Consider the following 7,094-nt stretch of genomic DNA (forward strand, 5'->3'; position numbering starts at 1 on the left):
TCAAGTCAGGGCATTCCTTGGCTTGACTGGGTATTACAGGAGGTTTGTGAAGGGATATGGATCCATTGTGACAGCCCTCACTGAACTCACCTCCAAGAAAATGCCCAAGAAAGTAAACTGGACTGTGGAATGCCAACAGGCCTTTGACACCCTGAAACAGGCAATGTGCTCAGCACCAGTTCTAAAAGCTCCAGATTATTCTAAGCAGTTCATTGTGCAGACTGATGCCTCTGAACATGGGATAGGGGCAGTTTTGTCCCAAACAAATGATGATGGCCTTGACCAGCCTGTTGCTTTCATTAGCAGGAGGTTACTCCCCAGGGAGCAGCGTTGGAGTGCCATTGAGAGGGAGGCCTTTGCTGTGGTTTGGTCCCTGAAGAAGCTGAGACCATACCTCTTTGGGACTCACTTCCTAGTTCAAACTGACCACAGACCTCTCAAATGGCTGATGCAAATGAAAGGTGAAAATCCTAAACTGTTGAGGTGGTCCATCTCCCTACAGGGAATGGACTTTATAGTGGAACACAGACCTGGGACTGCCCATGCCAATGCAGATGGCCTTTCCAGGTTCTTCCACTTAGAAAATGAAGACTCTCTTGGGAAAGGTTAGTCTCATCCTCTTTCGTTTGGGGGGGGGTTGTGTAAGGAAATGCCTCCTTGGCATGGTTGCCCCCTGACTTTTTGCCTTTGCTGATGCTATGTTTACAATTGAAAGTGTGCTGAGGCCTGCTAACCAGGCCCCAGCACCAGTGTTCTTTCCCTAACCTGTACTTTTGTATCCACAATTGGCAGACCCTGGCATCCAGATAAGTCCCTTGTAACTGGTACTTCTAGTACCAAGGGCCCTGATGCCAAGGAAGGTCTCTAAGGGCTGCAGCATGTCTTATGCCACCCTGGAGACCTCTCACTCAGCACAGACACACTGCTTGCCAGCTTGTGTGTGCTAGTGAGGACAAAACGAGTAAGTCGACATGGCACTCCTCTCAGGGTGCCATGCCAGCCTCTCACTGCCTATGCAGTATAGGTAAGACACCCCTCTAGCAGGCCTTACAGCCCTAAGGCAGGGTGCACTATACCATAGGTGAGGGTACCAGTGCATGAGCATGGTACCCCTACAGTGTCTAAATAAAACCTTAGACATTGTAAGTGCAGGGTAGCCATAAGAGTATATGGTCTGGGAGTCTGTCAAACACGAACTCCACAGCACCATAATGGCTACACTGAAAACTGGGAAGTTTGGTATCAAACTTCTCAGCACAATAAATGCACACTGATGCCAGTGTACATTTTATTGTAAAATACACCACAGAGGGCACCTTAGAGGTGCCCCCTGAAACTTAACCGACTATCTGTGTAGGCTGACTAGTTTTAGCAGCCTGCCACAAACCGAGACATGTTGCTGGCCCCATGGGGAGAGTGCCTTTGTCACTCTGAGGCCAGTAACAAAGCCTGCACTGGGTGGAGATGCTAACACCTCTCCCCGGCAGGAATTGTCACACCTGGCGGTGAGCCTCAAAGGCTCCCCTCCTTTGTGCCAACCCAGCAGGACACTCCAGCTAGTGGAGTTGCCCGCCCCCTCCGGCCAGGCCCCACTTTTGGCGGCAAGGCCGGAGAAAATAATGAGAATAACAAGGAGGAGTCACTGGCCAGTCAGGACAGCCCCTAAGGTGTCCTGAGCTGAGGTGACTCTAACTTTTAGAAATCCTCCATCTTGCAGATGGAGGATTCCCCCAATAGGGTTAGGATTGTGACCCCCTCCCCTTGGGAGGAGGCACAAAGAGGGTGTACCCACCCTCAGGGCTAGTAGCCATTGGCTACTAACCCCCCAGACCTAAACACGCCCTTAAATTTAGTATTTAAGGGCTACCCTGAACCCTAGAAAATTAGATTCCTGCAACTACAAGAAGAAGGACTGCCTAGCTGAAAACCCCTGCAGAGGAAGACCAGAAGACGACAACTGCCTTGGCTCCAGAAACTCACCGGCCTGTCTCCTGCCTTCCAAAGATCCTGCTCCAGCGACGCCTTCCAAAGGGACCAGCGACCTCGACATCCTCTGAGGACTGCCCCTGCTTCGAAAAGACAAGAAACTCCCGAGGACAGCGGACCTGCTCCAAGAAAAGCTGCAACTTTGTTTCCAGCAGCTTTAAAGAACCCTGCAAGCTCCTCGCAAGAAGCGTGAGACTTGCAACACTGCACCCGGCGACCCCGACTCGGCTGGTGGCGATCCAACACCTCAGGAGGGACCCCAGGACTACTCTAAGACTGTGAGTACAAAAACCTGTCCCCCCTGAGCCCCCACAGCGCCGCCTGCAGAGGGAATCCCGAGGCTTCCCCTGACCGCGACTCTTTGAATCCTAAGTCCCGACACCTGGGAGAGACCCTGCACCCGCAGCCCCCAGGACCTGAAGGACCGGACTTTCACTGTAGGAGTGACCCCCAGGAGTCCCTCTCCCTTGACCAAGTGGAGGTTTCCCCGAGGAACCCCCCCCTTGCCTGCCTGCAGCGCTGAAGAGATCCCTAGATCTCCCATTGACTTCCATTACAAACCCGACGCTTGTTTCTACACTGCACCCGGCCGCCCCCGCGCTGCTGAGGGTGAAATTTCTGTGTGGGCTTGTGTCCCCCCCGGTGCCCTACAAAACCCCCCTGGTCTGCCCTCCGAAGACGCGGGTACTTACCTGCAAGCAGACCGGAACCGGGGCACCCCCTTCTCTCCATTCTAGCCTATGTGTTTTGGGCACCACTTTGAACTCTGCACCTGACCGGCCCTGAGCTGCTGGTGTGGTGACTTTGGGGTTGCTCTGAACCCCCAACGGTGGGCTACCTTGGACCAAGAACTAAGCCCTGTAAGTGTCTTACTTACCTGGTTAACCTAACAAAAACTTACCTCCCCTAGGAACTGTGAAAATTGCACTAAGTGTCCACTTTTAAAACAGCTATTTGTGAATAACTTGAAAAGTATACATGCAATTTTGATGATTTGAAGTTCCTAAAGTACTTACCTGCAATACCTTTCGAATGAGATATTACATGTAGAATTTGAACCTGTGGTTCTTAAAATAAACTAAGAAAAGATATTTTTCTATATAAAAACCTATTGGCTGGATTTGTCTCTGAGTGTGTGTACCTCATTTATTGTCTATGTGTATGTACAACAAATGCTTAACACTACTCCTTGGATAAGCCTACTGCTCGACCACACTACCACAAAATAGAGCATTAGTATTATCTCTTTTTTACCACTATTTTACCTCTAAGGGGAACCCTTGGACTCTGTGCATGCTATTCCTTACTTTGAAATAGCACATACAGAGCCAACTTCCTACAGTCCTCAGTCACAGGGCACACGTGAGATCACCCTCCGCTGTTACAGATCTGCATGTCATGAGTGTACTTTACTCCCAGGAGGGGGAATGTGCTCCACGGTGTGAACGTCACAGCACGTGGCACTGAGCTCCTAGGTGCACATCTGTCACGCATTTAGTGTGATGGGGCCGCTGGTGTGAGGCGCACGCACAACGATGGGGGTGAGACGGAGGGAGACAGAATTATGAGAAACGTGTAAATAACGAAATGAGGGCGGTGAGAAGCGAAGGAAGGAAGGCCGGGAAGGAGGAAGGGAGAGCGCAAAGAAAAGGAAGAAAGAACAAGGGATGGGGCAAAGGAGGAAGGACACAAACCAATGAGGAGCTGGGACACGACAGAGAAATAATATTATTGTTGTTTAAACAATGTCTTATATTTCTAAGTTTTTCATTCAAGCTTTCTGCCGAAACCCGGGATCGAACCAGGGACCTTTAGATCTTCAGTCTAACGCTCTCCCAACTGAGCTATTTCGGCGGCCTGTGATCGCATTTAATGACTGTGCTGATCCCATGAAAAACACCCCGGAGGTCCAGTGCAGTAGTGAAGAGTTTACAGGTTCCCCCCTCCGCCCCCCCCTAAAAAGCCTGGCCGGGAGGGCTGCTCTGTCATCGGACCTCAGTCACCAGCTGACTCCAGCATCACCTGCCGGTGCCGCCAGCCTCACAGGTGTCTGACCTCTCCCTGCACGGGACCACCCTTTCATGCCCCCTCCCGTACTTCCCTGCACAGTGCACGCAGGGGCCCCCTCCGGACTCACGCGGGAGCTCTAGGGCCCCCTAGAGCTCGCTCTCCCTCTTCACCGCGGGGGCCTTTGTTACTCCAGTGCCCATGTGTATAAGTACAGACACTCGCGAGGGGGCAGAGCAGGGCAGTACGGGTCATATGTATTACACGTGCGTCTCACGAGCAGGCAGGTCATGGATCACACCGTCCTCTTATCAGGCACGAGGAAGTTTCGAGAATTTAAATTGTAGGGTCTATTGTCTCCTTCCATCATTGCTATTTCTTTTTAGCTGGCTATATATAAACTCTTCAGGTAATGTAGATCCATCCTAGAGCCCAGGGGGCGTGAGAGAGGCGACACCCCCTCAAGCATCCGGAGACAGCCTACTAGACACATTTCTCCACAGAGGTCTGGGTGCCCGCTTCAGCCAGGGGTCCATTGCAACGGTCCAGGTACCTGAGTGGCCCTCTGACAGTGGAGGAAGTCGATACCAGCCCTGTCAAGTTCCCAAGGTCCATGCGTCATCTCCTGCTCCAGGCCATATTTTTCCTTTGACTTCTGGGACTTGTAGTCTTTTTTAGTCTATGATAAAACAGGACTACAAGTCCGAGAATTCAAAGAAATAAAACTGGACTGGAGCAACACATCACGATGGGTCTGGAAAACGTGGCCGCTATGGGGGACCCCTCCGCCCACACTCAATGGCAGGAGAGTGAGACAGAATATCAGATTAGAATCATTTTGCCCAGAATATGCCCATCACAACCACTGCCACGGACTAACACTTCGAAGTATTCCTGGTGTCATTATTGTGCCCCGAAATATACCCCTCACAAAGACGTGCTACATAATAAACCTCTAAATAAGCCTCTGCCATCGCTGTGCCACCAAAGATACCCGTCAAATTAACTGTGCTAAACAGAACGACGGAGCCTCTAAGCACTTCATTCAAAACTTCTGTGCCAAAGTAAAGTTGTACAATTAATTTAATGGAGTCCAAGGTGGCACTATTCGGCCTCTGCCAGCCTCCGGTACAGGGAACGGAGCCCACGCTCTAAAAACAGTGTGGGGGCTCCGTTCACCCGCGCCCACCCCAGCTTGTGCCCCGGGTCTCTGCCCTGCTGCTGGTGACCTCACAATCCCCTCCCCCTGCCCAGTGTGTCTCACACTCGTGCACTCCCACGTCTCACCCTGCTGTCTCCCACAGTGTGGTTTAACAAAAGACGTGCAGCCCCCGGTGTAATAAGATTCGTCTCCAAGCAACATTAACAAATGTCCCGGGTGCTGATGTGGCAGTGATGGAGACCTGCCTCCCGGCGGCCCCTGCAGCTGCCTCTTGGTCCAGGGCTCCGTTTCTTCCTTGCAGCGCGACACGTGATGGCTTAAAATACAAAACCGTCCCAGGGTATTTTATCTTAAAAGCGCTTGTTTTTTAGTTTGTTACTTTTCAAATTATCCATTTAGTGATATGATAAAATATTAAAGGGCTCGTCCGGGATTTAAAAACGGGACCTCTCGCACCCTAAGCGAGAATCATACCCCTAGACCAACGAGCCAGATGTGTGTGAGAGTTATGTGGGATGTGTTGTGTTCACCATCCCTCGTGATGTACAGTATTCTGAATATTATTTTTGTCCGTATTTCCCTTGGACACAGCCTGGCAATCCCAGAGAACAGGAGGAGGAGGTTGGTTTTCTGACACAGAGAGTCTCATTTTAGGAAATATCTGATTCCTTTTATTCAAAGCTGCAGAGAGAAAGGCAACAGCCTTCACACAACTCTACACACATTATTACTTGCGACGGTCTGAGCCTGTTAATTTAATGCAACTCTAATCCCTATTTCACCCGGGCCTTAAAGGTTTTTATTAGAAAAAGACAAATGTGTTTCTCTTTCAGAGATATTTGTAAATTATTTAGAGGTCAGTCACAGATGAGTTGGGGTTTTTGACCACATAAATTCGATATAGACACGGACACCAAATAGTTATGACGTCAGGGTATAGCATTAATGAGAGATAATGCCCGGTCAGGGCTGGACTGGTGTTTGCTCCAGAGCAGCATGAAAGGGCGACAGGGTTTAAGGAGCACTTATAGGTGCAATGCCCGACCTCTCCGCCAGGGGGCGTCTACTTATCTGGTCTCTCAGAATTCACCCCCTCTTCCCTGGTTGTGAGGGTTGAGTCTGTTATCTCTAGCCAATCAGAATCTGGGGTGCTTTCCTACAAAGCAAGGCACCTCTCTCGGCTCCCTCTTATGCCATGCACTTAGGTCTGCTGTGATTATGTAATGACGCAGGGCGGGCGCTAGGCGTGGGCATTGTGGGCAGATGCCAGCCCCCGGCCCAGCACTTTACAGCCAGGCTGGCACACTGATTCTCTTGTTTCCCTCCCACCCTATTAAGAGCGAGGTGTGACTCCTTACTGAGAAAAGTGTGTAATGAGCTTTATTGTGATTACTTAAAATAATTGCACAGGCAAAACATTAAAAGAAGATAAGAAAAGTGATATATGCGACCAAAGGCGCATCCCCACATCAAAAATCATCTTCTGCCCATATCTAAAACACTATATTGCACAAGTAGAACAAAATAAAATCAAACAGATTATGTAGGTTAAATATACAAACAGAGATACATTCTCTCATCATAAATCACCATTTACCTATGTATAAGCAATTAAGGATGACCACTCTAGGACAGCTCACCTGTCAGCAATCGGAGGAAAAAGTTGCGAGAAGAGCTGCTATCAGGAGTGAACATGCTACACTGTTAGTAAAGTGCCGTATTTCATTATGATGAAGTCAGCCACCTCCTTTAAGATGAATACCTCGTAGCAATTCACCCGCCGCCATGAGATGATAAATGGCGCATTATCCGGCACTATCATAAAAACCTAGAATCGATGAAAAAGTGAAAGTGCATAAACAGTACATTCCATCATTCATATCATCCTCATAGGATAGGCAAGTAAAGTGCATAAGAAATGCATACTACATTTCAAATC

General features: G+C 49.6%; 1 non-coding gene across 1 annotated transcript; it reads right to left on the minus strand.

Annotated features, from left to right (window-relative positions):
• Nucleotides 1–3,767: 3,767 nt before the first annotated feature.
• TRNAF-GAA (transfer RNA phenylalanine (anticodon GAA)) lies at nt 3,768–3,840 on the minus strand. The gene has a single exon. It is a non-coding gene; the product is annotated as a tRNA-Phe (tRNA).
• Between the last annotated feature and the right edge of the window lie 3,254 nt (nt 3,841–7,094).

This window comes from Pleurodeles waltl, unplaced genomic scaffold (genome assembly GCF_031143425.1).
Source record: "Pleurodeles waltl isolate 20211129_DDA unplaced genomic scaffold, aPleWal1.hap1.20221129 scaffold_67, whole genome shotgun sequence".
In the NCBI taxonomy this organism is placed as follows: Eukaryota; Metazoa; Chordata; class Amphibia; order Caudata; family Salamandridae; genus Pleurodeles; species Pleurodeles waltl.